Source organism: Haliaeetus albicilla, chromosome Z (assembly GCF_947461875.1).
Source record: "Haliaeetus albicilla chromosome Z, bHalAlb1.1, whole genome shotgun sequence".
Taxonomy (NCBI): domain Eukaryota; kingdom Metazoa; phylum Chordata; class Aves; order Accipitriformes; family Accipitridae; genus Haliaeetus; species Haliaeetus albicilla.
Window position 1 is genome coordinate 27649020 of NC_091516.1, and position 13045 is coordinate 27662064.

Consider the following 13045-nt stretch of genomic DNA (forward strand, 5'->3'; position numbering starts at 1 on the left):
ATTATACTTCTCAAAAATTACTTCAGCTTTGTTCAAATGGAACAGCAAGACTTCAGTCAAACACATATTTGGTTTCCACACAAAAGGACTGGAACAGGCTAGAGCATTTAAAATGTTAAGCACTTTAACATTTTTTTTAAATTATAGGAATTTGTTTAGAAGTCTTTTGACAGGTAACATACAACGGAAATGATAAACAGTATGTATGGCATTTATTACAATGTATTTGTGAATTGCAAGGAATAAAACAACATTGTCATCTCCAAAGCAATATGCATTATAAACCAAAACAAGGAAATGACTTTTCAGACAAATGGCCTCTCTCACCTGGTGACTTAAATTCTGTTAAAGCTCAGTGATGAGTGCTTCAGGGGAAAGCTTAGTCAAAGTCAAGAGGTGAACTATCAGGCAGCAGCAAGTATTTGAAGAGATCATCCTCAGTTTAGGGCTGGTGGGGTTTGTCATACTCCCAAAAGAATGAGCTCAGTTTATATCCCTTGTTTTTATCCCAGCTCGTGCATTTCCAGTTTTACTCCACACCAGTCTTGGGCAGAGGCAAGGGCAGGTGGTCACCTAGCCTCACCCACTTTTGCTGCCTGCCCACCAAAACCAGCACTGTGTTCACAACAAACATGGGGAAGCAAGGAGAACTCTTCTCCTTCTTTATCTTGACTGGCCTCCAAAACCACACCAACCTCCCCACTGTCCTTTCTTCCACTGCTACAAAATTCAGTTTACATTGGCCAACAATGAAGGAAGGATAATTTATTGTGTTCCTGTTACTTAGAGCAACAAAATACAATTTTTATCAACAGTCCACATAATCTCTGTATTTCTGCAAGCATTGTGTGGGGTTTACCACTCCTTCAGGAAAAGATCTTGTAGCTAGCAGCATCCTTCCTCTGTTTCTCAGCCTCCACCAAAACACAGTAATATGGCACTCTGTCCACCTCTGGTGTTAATCCAGTCACAGCCATATGGAGACAAACCATTTCAGTTTTAAAATAAAATCTGGATTACAGCAACAGGCAGCCTCAACTTCCATTTTGCAGTCACAGTCCAGCAGATATTTAAAATGCAAGCTCGCTCCTTGGCTGAGACTTTGTTCAATGAAGCATAGTTGAGTGACTTTTTGTCCTTTTTAAAAAAGGCTGTACAGAAGCTGCTTGACGAAATGTGTTGTACAGATATACAACAAAATCACTATAAGACCTCTGTTCTAACCTTGTTCTCAAAGTATTTTTCTTATCTTTCAGAATAATTGTATAGCAAAGGTTGTTAAAGACCAGGAGGCTTCTTTGCAAAATGATTTTGGAAAATGGTGTCATGACAATCTGATAATTCAGTTTCTTCTTTCTGAGAAGGCTTTCCGAGATAAGAGAGATTTTCAGATCAGCCAATTGCAACTGGAAAAATAAAAGTATGTTTGGTGTTGAGTATAAAAGCAATTTTATGCAAAAGTCCTTCTTTACACTTCCAAGAGGTATGCAATTCATAGAAGCAAGGAAAAATAAAAGGAAGATACTTTCCCACAGGCTGACCTCAGCTGTCATAATGATCCTAGACCAGCTAACCAGGTAGAACGGTTGCTGCTTTAATTTTGTTAGACAGTGCCACGTGAAGTGATGTATCTGAGTGCACTTCCTGTAAACAGAGCTTTTCACTAGCAGATGTCCCTTTATTGTAAGGACCATTTACGGACATATATATTAAAGGTAATCAGGGTCATCTATACATGAGATATAGCACTCTTTATACTTCTGTAATGGGCAAAAGATGTGGAGATCAGTCTGTGATCTTTTGTGGAGTGAACATGCGCAGTCCACACTGATGTGCTCACTGTAAACCTCAGACGTACAAAAAAAGAAGTTTTCGGGGATTAATTGTCAGTGTTAGGCATGATTCCTCACTGGACAAGCAAAGCCAGTATGCACCTCCAAGTGAAGCGAGACGGTTCCCCTTGCTGGGGAGAGGCTGCTGGGGGTGGTTGTTGGTGGTAGCAGAGCTGTGCCTCGATCAGGCTGGGCTGTGAGGGGCCGACCGTCTGCGTCCCGCCTCCCTCTGGGCATCACCTCTCTCCTGGCCTTCCCAAGCTGGACTTCCCAGCACATTGGTGATCCTGGAAACACTTCTTGGGTCAGGTACAAACCTGCTGAGCACCGGCCGGCCCCGTGTTTCAGAAGTGAGCTGGACAGCTTGAATGGGCGCACCCGTGAGCTTCATGTGTTGAGGAGCCAGCACACCCTGGGCTCCCCAGTCATATGCGTGCTTTTGCATGCAGAGAATGTCCTTTGGACTTGTTCGGTCAGCTTTTTTCCAGTTTGCCGTCAGAATTGCCATGTAGATATGAGATTAGAGATAATCTGCTGCATGATACAATGACTGAAGTTTGAAATGAAGATGAATTATAAGAAGCTTTGCTATTAGCATCACGTTATGGAGCAATGGAGTTATTTTGGCAAGGTAATTCTTTTTGCAGGGTGAGGGAGGGCGTAAAGCTATGAGAGATAACAATTTCAGAGTCTGTGCAGAAATTAAACTTTTGCAGTCACCATGGTTACTTTCTTCTAAGACAGAAACAGGGAGGGAATACATAATTTATTTCTTGAAACTGGCCTGCCCCACTGAAACTATGTTGCATTCCAGGTTGGCCCCACTTCAGTAACTCTGTTCAAAGGAATGGGCCTGCGTTAGATGTGAAACACCACTGGCATTAATTAGAGTGTTCCTGCATGTTGCAAACACTAGTCCTAAAGAGAGGAACTGATAGCAGGAGAAAACTAAAATGAACTGACCAAGTCAAAGTTTGTTTGCTTTTTTTAAGGTGGCACAAAAATAGATTTTATTTTTTTCAGAAGGTGAAATTAGATTCCAGTTGATTGTCTGCACAAGACCGAGACGATTATTTACACTTTTAAATCAAGTTGTTTGTGGTGCATGGAATGTTTTCTAGGCCTTCTGTATTGATGTGATGTTCTTGTAGCTGTCTTCCATATCAGAAAAAAAATTGCTAGTAAGGAAGTTAGTGTCTGAAAATTAAAATTAAGATAATGTTAATGAAAACAGTTCTGTTTGTTAATTTTTATCTACTAGCCAAAAAAAAGGACTTTCTTTCTGTCTTCTTGGCCACTTGCATCAACTCACTCTTAATTAGGAAGGAAAAGAGCTGATAGTTCTGGGAGAGGATTTTTCTTCCACCTTTATTCTGCTTGAACTTAGGAAATTCTTCAACTCCGATTCTTCAATAGCTGCTTAATTAACTAGGAAATACCTATCTAAAAATTAAATCTTCACTGAAAGTTTCAGCCAACTCATGCAAGCAGCAGTAACTCCATATTGTAGTTGCATCATCAGCCTACCTATGTGCCGCTTGGGTACCTTGCCATTATAAATGTGGCATGCACTTATTACTAAACAACGTTGTCACCTTGCTATGTATTTTCTTACTTAACTAAGAAACAATCGAGCGAGGGGAACACCGTTTTCTTTTACTATTTCCTTTCTGATCAACTATGTTAGACAAGCAATTTAATGCTAGACCGTGTTGGCAATAGGCAGGGTCTGGCTGCACAAAATGACACAAGGCTAAAAATGTAAGTCCAGGTCTGTAGAGAGACATATTATCTTTTATTAGAAATTTTTATTAAAATTCATCAAATGAGCAATACAAATGTCTGTCATTTGATACGACATCTTCCTGTTACATGTTATTTTATGTAAACCAGCAAAAGCTTGCAGAGAGAAATGATTTTGCTATGTTACATTCAATTCATATTACATCTCTTTACAAAACACAACTTGCTCTATCTTCATGCACTTAAGGTAACAAGATTTTGTTCCATATACAGTTTACTCATGTGATGGCCTGTGCCCTTTACTGCAGTGCCATTTGCAACACAAGAAACACTGTGGATCAATTTCAAATATTCCTTGAAAAAAATCTGCTTTCAACATTTAATAGAGACCTTGCCACTGCCTTATCCATTTTAAAAAGCACTAGGAATATGCCTACTTAGAATATCTGATAGGACACTATTAGATTTATTCTGTGATAACAAATATTATTTTTACATAATTTCATTATTAGTAATTTTATTAGTACATTTGATCCTAATATTAGCACTAAATCAGAACTGCATTGTGAAAGCTGTAGCTTTCATGTGAATTTTCATTTCATGCTTTTGATTTGGTCTTTAATTATAAATGCTTGCATCATAATTCATGGTACAAACAAGATGACATCGTCAGTTCTGACTGGGACTGGACATCTGATTATGACACTTTTATGATTTCCATTAAGTAAAGGAAGAGTTCTTGACAGATGCGCATTGCTGGTATAACTAATGCAGTCACCACATTTACTGCGGTCAATGCAAGTGATTCATGAGCTAAATTGTGAACAAAAATGAACTTTTTGCCTGCTATATCTCCCCTACAAAGTCAAACAATAAAAAAAATGTAACATTTGTTTTAAGCATGTCTTAGACTTTACCTATAATAGTTCAACTGTAAATACCTTTCAACAGAGAAGAGCACTGATGCCCACCCCCACTGTGATGTTATAAATATAGAAATACTGTTCTGCTGTTACCATAGAAATTGTTTAAGATCACAACAAAAGATTATTGGTTAATGTAGGGAAGATTTTGCTCTCAGTGCACAAAACACCTTCAGAAGCAAAAAAAAAAGTCAAGCCTCTGTCCATAGAGAGTGTCCTAACAGGGGACCTAGGGATTGTCATGACAATGTAAAGTTGTGTAGACTGTGGCCATTAGATAGCACACGGGAGTGTGGGGAAGTCTGGTCAGCAACAGGAGGGATGTCCTTTGGTGCTGCCACTCCCCAAGTAAGGGCTAGGAAAGCAAAAGCATAGCTGGAAAGGGCTAGAAAAACAGAAGCATGGCTGGTAGCCACCTCATGCACAAGTCTTACACCATTGGAAGACAGGTCCTTCAGCTCAACTTCCCTGACATTTGGGTCAGAGAATTTGCTTCAGGGATGAACAGGAATTACATTAGTGGTTTTGGGTTGGGAAGAGTTTTACCTTAAAATCTACCTCATTTGAGAGTTGAGACCTCCTCTAGAACAATACCCTTTCCACCAAGAAAACTTCACATCAGAAATATATACTGATATAACAGCTTTTCAAAGTAGTTTCTGTGTGACCAGTTTGGATAAACAAGGTTGTTACCGTTTGTGAGCAAATACCCTTGTGAATCATCACATTATAGTGAGAGTCCACCTGCCCATGAGGTCTTCTCAGCAGAAGCAAGTTTTGTTCTACGTATCTACAACTGCATAAGGCTTCATAGTCAAAATCACCATTAGAACAATAGAAATTTAAAAATGCCAGCTCCAGAGACCACTAGATTTAGTAGCAAAACTCCTATTGATTTTTATACAGTCTGGGTTTGACCCAAGATAAACAAACAATTCCATAATTCTCAGAAAACCTTTCAGTACTTCCAGAACAAAAATCTTATGCGCTGCTGCTCTGCGAAGTACTATGCAGACCTTTAATACTAACTAAAACAATATGCTGGTGTGGATTTGAATGCTCTTATGCACGTGGCTAACTGCCAGAGACCACCGCTCAGAGTAAGAAATGAATTGTGAAAGGAATAAAAAGGAGCCCTGTTTTCAGCAGTGGCCAATAAGTAGTTTCCAGATTTCTATTCCCAAGTACTTATGATTCTAATTTGTCCTGCTCATGACCACCCTCATATCTAAACTTCTCCAGAACACACACATGCGTGAAGTGATCCAGGAACCTCCAAAAGAGGAAAAGACAAACCACCTGCTCTCCACAAACTCAAATGTCACTCTTTTATTCCAAATAGCCAAATCCTAAACATCCAGCACCTTTTAGGTACTTTTTTCCAGAGTCTTCAAATACCTGACAAATGAAGAAGACATTGATTTTTTTTTTAAATACAGGTTAAGATCTTTCTTTCAAGAAAAGAGTTGCTTATCATACATTCTACCCTTTGGTGAATACGGCAACTAACTTCTAGTGAAAGGCTAACATTTCGTCAGAGTGATGCATATGGATCTCAATGTGTATGCCCATAAATTTTCTTACAAATTTGTTCAGTCTGTGCCTAAAAAGGTGTGTATTGACAATTTTACAATAATTTACATTTTTGGCACTCAGACCTGGGATTGCTGTAACACTGAGACAATTCAGAAGGCAAACTCAGTATATAAATGTACTGGGTCTGGCTGGGACAGGGTTGACTTTCTCCACAGCAGCCCATACGGTGCCGAGCTTTTCATTTGTGACCAAAACAGTGTTGACAGCACACCCATGTTTTGGCTGTTGCTGGACAGTGTGCTTACACAGAGTACATGCTCTTTCTCTTTCACACTCTGCCCCCCATCAAGAAGTAAGCCAGGGGTGGGCAGAAGGCTGGGAGGGGACACAGCCAGGACAGCCGACCAGAATTGTCCAGAGGGATACCCCATACCATACGGTGTCATGCTCAGCAATAAAAGCTGAGGGAAAGGAGAATGAGGGACTTTTGATGGCATTTGTCTTCTCAACTAACTGTTATGCATGACAAAGCCCTGCTCTCCAAGGAGCAGCTAAACTTCTGCCTGCCCATGGGAAGTGGTGAGTGATTTCCTCTTTTTGCTTTGCTTGCATGTGCAGATTTTACTGTCTCAGTTAAGCTGTCATTATGTCTATCCACAAGTCTCGTTGCCTTCCTTCTGCCTTCTCCCATGCTGCTGAGGAGGGGAGCAAGCTAGCGGCTGTGGGCTGTTACCCAAGGCTGGCCCACCACGGTAAATGAGTGGGTGCCTGTTGAAGTGGAATTCAGCTCAGGAAGCCAAACTAACTCTTTTTCATCCGCTCGTGTTCTCGGCTAACTGAAGAGTAAAAATTTTGTTGGCCCTGACACACACCTACTTTGAGGCCCTGTCAACTAGCAGCTCAGAGGTGCTCCTGAGAAGCTGCTGCTGCTGAAAAAAGTGTTCTGGGTAAAATGTCATTTGGTGGCAATTTTCAGGCTTCTTTCTCTCTCAGCCACTCTACATGAGTTTTCCAGGACTTCTGAGGAAATTCACAAACTGAGCTTACTGTATCAATGTGTAATCGTTTCTTTGGTGTGATTGATACCTGGTTTGTGCAGTATTGTGGTTTTTTAATTTGCATGATGGGGGGCCAGAGTACTGAATGAGCATGTTAGCACTGACTTTTGAAAATTCAGTATTTGCCTAATTCTGGTATTGCAGCTGCAGGTGTGGAGGCCAAGCTGGGAAGCACAGCCTTTTAAGCTTTCCCTAAAAGCAGACTCCAGATTAAAAGCAGAATTCCCAGCATAGCCCTTGATCCCAGCCTCCTCTCCAGAGCAGCTTGCTGGACAGATCAGAGAGAGCTGCATCCCTGTGAAACAAAATGTGCCCAGCCAGCTCCGGGGTGTGAAAGCAAAACACCTTCGAGATACCCAGCCTGGAGGACTGAGATCGCTGGTGGGTTTTAAAGCCATCATCTCCACGCAGTATGAAGCAAACGTCCAAGCCAACTTTTTCACTTTGTTACAGTGACACCTGGTGTCCTAAGGGAGCTCTTTCGAGAGAGAAACGTGAGGACGTCAGTCAAAGCAGCACGAGAAGGGCTGGCATCTTTTGTGCAGCCATTCGCAGTAAGTCATCGGCAAGCAAATGTGCCGATTTTTGGACACAAGGTTTTTTTCAGCACTGTTTTCTTTATTCCACATTCTTTAAGTGAAAAAAAGAACTAGCGTTTTTTTTTTGTTTTTTTTTTTTTTATTCTTAGTCTATATGAGGTTGTGTCTCTCATTTGTACATTGTGTGTAGAAGTCAGATGGTGGGCAGCAAAATCAGATGGGTTAAGGCACCAGAGTAGGATGTAAGAGTTTTGGGTTCTGCTGCTAGTCTCTTGCTGACCTTCTAGCTCCTGTGACTTCATGCATCTACCCTAACTGATTTATGCAGTGTGCTCTGGAACAGCAACTGCTACACAGATCTGGGGCCCTTCTCTATAATGGAGTAGCAAAGCACTGCTATGAATCAAAACACACAAAAAATCTCCAACCCTCAGTCAAAATAAGTCAAACATGAAGTCCAGTGGACTCTCATGATGTTGCATCTGTTAGGGAAGAGGTATTTAGCCACTGATATAGTTTACTCAAGATCAGTAAATGAAGTTTCCTTGTAATACTACTTACCTTTAGGAAAAAGTACGGCATTCCCAGTTGCAGAATAACACGACTTGACGGTCTTGTTAAAGCAGTAGCTTTGTGTGGAACAGAACTATGCGCAATAATGTAACTAATGGTAAACATAGCTTTAATATGAAAACCCTCATCAAAAAGCCCATCAAATTACAGAGGTAAAGTGGTGATAAGTCTGTATTTTGTCACTGAAGGTCTAGCTTCAGTACCAGGAACAGGATTCTTAATTTGAATTATTCTTTTTAGGTAATTTCCGTTTAGGGCCCAGGAGAACAAGTACATTACTGAATAGTTACTGTCCATTACTAAATTTCATTTAAATTACAAGGGGACAATAGACACTAACTTGTTGTCAGGCTAATTATTGTAAAGTTGTAGCTTTACTATTGGGATTAATTTCCATGCACATTACAGTGACAGCTGGAGACTGTGAAGACGAAGAGAGGCAGTTGCAGGCTGCGTGAACCTCTGTATTTCCATACTCACAAGCTCGGTGCCGTGTTTATTTTGGTTAGAAGCTTTTTCTTCTCCCCCCAAATGGCATTTTGGACAGACCTGGCTTGGGCACCCTGCCCGACACCTTCGGATATTTGGCAGAGACCCTTCTCTCCATTTAAAGACTAGAGGCATATACACTACTCTCCCTTTTGAGCCGCACACTCTGTTCGCATTAATGGCAAGCAGGAACAATGTGCACGAAAAATGCACACTTTCAATTCCAGCCTCTATAGTAGAGAGGGGTCTGGACTGCCACATGCACAGAGTGGCAGGCAACAAGAATGCCCAAGGGGATGCATTTCTGCTGTACGCTGGGTGAGTGCTATTATACCTTTTTTGTCACAGCCAGTCAGCCGCTAATGTGATTTTTTGAAGTAACAAAGACAGCCATCGTCTTCATTTGATGTCCACAGACCTTAGAGAGAAGTTCAGTCATGAGGATGTGAAAGGAGGAACTAGTTGAATGTGGTGATCCAAAACTTCTTTCTTGATGCAGAGAGATCATAATGTCAGGACTACTTACACCCAAATGTGACCCAGGCTAATACAAAAACTGGAAAGAGTAGAAAACTTTCTGCTGAAACACCGTAAAAACAATAGCTCTGAAGTTCCAGTCAATGCATAGTTTTGAGATGGCTTAATACTTCATGTAACACTTTCCTAAAATAGGAAAATTTTGGCATAACAGGATCAGCCTTTCTAGACATTTATGCCAAATTCCTCATGGTCTTTTCAGAGCATAGGATTACAATTTTATAACATAAAGAATATATGATGTCTTTTTTCCAAATAATGCAGGTACAAGCTTGTTCTGTTCTAGTAAGTTCCATCACTAACTTATTACAAGAAAGACTGAGCCACTACTGAAGAGTTATTATCATTTGAGCATGAGATATTAGCCATTCCCAGAGAAAGACTTTTAAAATCTCTGTCATGTAAGCAGTAGTAAATCTGCTGTTCCTAAAGGAATAGATGTAGTCTGATTTTATGGGTTTTCTTTTTCCTTGGAAATGGAAGGTTTGGGGTTATTCTGCATTTCTCTACTATAATAAAAAATACCATAGGGCCCTTTTATCCATTTCCTCAATACCTGCAGCTTCATTTCATTTTACATACATCTCACAAACATCACCACTTCGAAGCAAGCAGTTTGTTTTATGGTTCTGGTGTCAGAACTGGGAACTGCTACTGGGTTGCTGCTACTGGGAATAATCCAGAGTGATCTATTGTTGCTGTCAGTCAGAGGCTGTATCAGCTCTCATTCAAGCTATCAACTTCTATCATGCAGAACCACACTGTGGGACAAAGATAGAAAATAACCCTAAAAGGAATAAAATAGTCAAGAGACTGAGTAAGGTCTATGAGGAAAAAATAAAAAATCAAACTGTCACACATGTAGCTTGCAATTACTGATTTAATAAATGCTACAAGTTTCATTGCTGCTACATATACTAATATGTAAACTATGGATACCCTTTACAGAATTTTTTTACACATTATGTCACCCTTGCTCACACCGGATTTAGGAAACAGCATGCCAAGTGCAAGGACCATAGCTGTGACAAACTTCAGACTCAGAAATGCAAGCTGTCCTAAAAAGAGAGATTTCAAGTGAGTGCTGCCATTCAGGAACATGCATAATCCATATATTTTTTTGTACAAAAACATGGTGTCCTACGTTGCAGTTTTAAGAAAAATATTAAAATATTTGGTACTGCTTTCAAGGCACTTTTAGTTAGGAGACTACACCAGACCCTTTTAATTTGGGTTTCTAAAGCTATATCAAAGGCAAATGCAAGTACAAATGCTACATATACCTGAAATTCAGGTCAAATCTTAATGTGTTGGATGTGGTCTTCAGCCTCTGTTTTCAGATCCTCAAATTCAGGCTTCTTATTGATGACTGAATTATGAGTCCTATCCCTATTATTACAAATAGTTGTTTTCTCATTGACTTCAGCAGAAAAAAAGATAACTCCCATGTGATTTCATCTTAAGTATTTTAGAGGCTCCAACAGGAAAATCTGCTACCTGAAATACATCAAATATTTCTAGTCTGTTACAGGTGATTTGTCTGAAAATGTGGTAGCAATCCCTAGACAGAGCTACCTCACTTCAAATACCAGTGTATTTTCAACTGTTTTGAGGTTTAGGAACCCTACTTTATACACATACTGTATGTGATGAGGTGTATGTATGCAGAGCACATACTTTCTTTTTCATATACAGCTCTGTTTTTTAATAGCTTTCAGATAAAAGGTAGGCAGAAGAATGAAGTAAATCAGATGCTGACAGTATGCATGTCTCTCCATGCTACTTAAAAACCTTTCTACATTTACTCCGTAAGTCAGCCTGATGTTTCCTATAAGCAGGGGTAGCTCTGCATTTTCTACCAGCATCTGTTTACATGTGAGAACTCCTGAACAAAGAAAACACATATAATTGTAGGGCTAGAGGGTTACAAGGTGGCTCACATTTGATTACCTGCTATATTTTCCTCTATTTTCCTTGCTAATGCTATGATTTGCATCTCAGCATCCAACTACATGCCCATTATAGGGAGAAAACAAGCCACCCTTTTCCTAATTAACCAGTAGTCCTGTAAACCTTCAGAGGCTGGTATTATTTTAGTACTTTAGAGGAATACATATTAATCAGTAGCTAAGTCAAGAATGGAAGAGCCCAGCCCATGCAAAACTATAAGTAAATCATTGGGCAATGTTTTTTGTACCTCCTGATACTTCAAAACATTTGATGATAGGATATCTCAGAGATGCCTGCAAACTTTGACAGAGAAGATCATTATGGAATTATGCTAGAAGGCAGCTCTGTGTCCATACCGGACTCTCCTCATACTGCAATGAATCCAGATTGTCCTAAGAAATCCTTATACATAGGAAATCAGTTTTCTGGAAACCTGTACAAGTCAACAATGACAAGTTCTGACAGCTCAAGCCTATGATAAACATTTCCCCTTGTGAAGTAAGAATCATCTCGCATGCCTGCCTTACACATACCGACAGTCCATTATCTAATTAATTACTGTCAGTGTTGAGTCACACTAAATGAGAATTGGTAACACTCCTAAGGACAATCAGTTAACAGGAATCCAACTGTGTCAGCAGCATCACTGCATCACCTTTATCCTTCGGATGACTAATTATTAACATCTACCATTCTCTTCTTCAGTAATGTATTCGTTAAGGACCCACAAGGTTCAGTTAAATTCCTGAAACCCCCGATCAGTCACCCTAGGTAGATCGTTTAAACTGCATCTCAATACCCTGCAGGCATGGTGGTACTATTATTTCCCCTCTTCTGAAGTTTAGAAACACAAATTCATTGTTCTTTAGAAACTCTAAAGATTGTTCCTCTTATGCAACTACCCTAAAGATTTTCTCAGAAATCTCTTTGATGACTTTTGATCTCCTTCCTTTTTTATTTTCTCATCTATATGTGAATTTACTGAGGAGCGGTCCTGCCCCTGCATAATCCTCTGTTCAACAAGTTCTTCACAAAAAAAACCACCTTAAAATTCAGAACTATTACTTAACTGTCTTAGAAAAATAGTATCTTACTGTAATTCCAAATATGTCCTAACTTCAGTCAAAATTAAACAAAACTAAAATTGTTCCTTTTATTGCTGTTAGAGGTGTCTTCAGTAAAATACAAATTCCTTTTTCCTGTAATAGCAAATGTGCCCAGACTCTAAATTAGCAATTGTGCAAGCTGACTCACAACCACCATCGTACATGGTTTTAGTTGCAGCAATCATTTCAGCAGTGTATGTTTTAACTGCAGTTATGACTAAAGGACAGAACACTTGCCAGAACCAAAAGCTGTCTTCAGAGAGGTTGGACTAACACTAGCCAGCCACCACTGCAGCTGTGCTCGCTCACAGCAGTTTCATCAACTGTAGTATCAACTGCCCACCTGGACTCCAAACAGAGCATTAGTTGTGTGACATGAAGATGCTAACTTCAGAGAACTTTCACTAAAATTTGTGTTTTGTTGCTACACGTTGCTCATCCATGTGGCACTGCTCTTCCCCAGCACTGACAGCTTGTGTCACCACTTTGAGAAGAGAGCCCTTCCCCTGATTTTCTCATTATACTGCTCCTGCCAGTTCCATGACATGCTTTCCTATCATTTCAGGATTTCCTCTCACCTTTGGGCAAAAGGCTAGGCCATTACCTAATTTTTCCAAGTAGAAGAACATTTCCCATACGTATGTAATTTTCAAAAGCCAAGTTCACTTTTGATGACACTTATGGTTTCCCCTTCAGAGACCCTTCCTGAAGCTAACTCCAGATTACTTATTAACTCTCTCTACCCCACTGACACAGTGT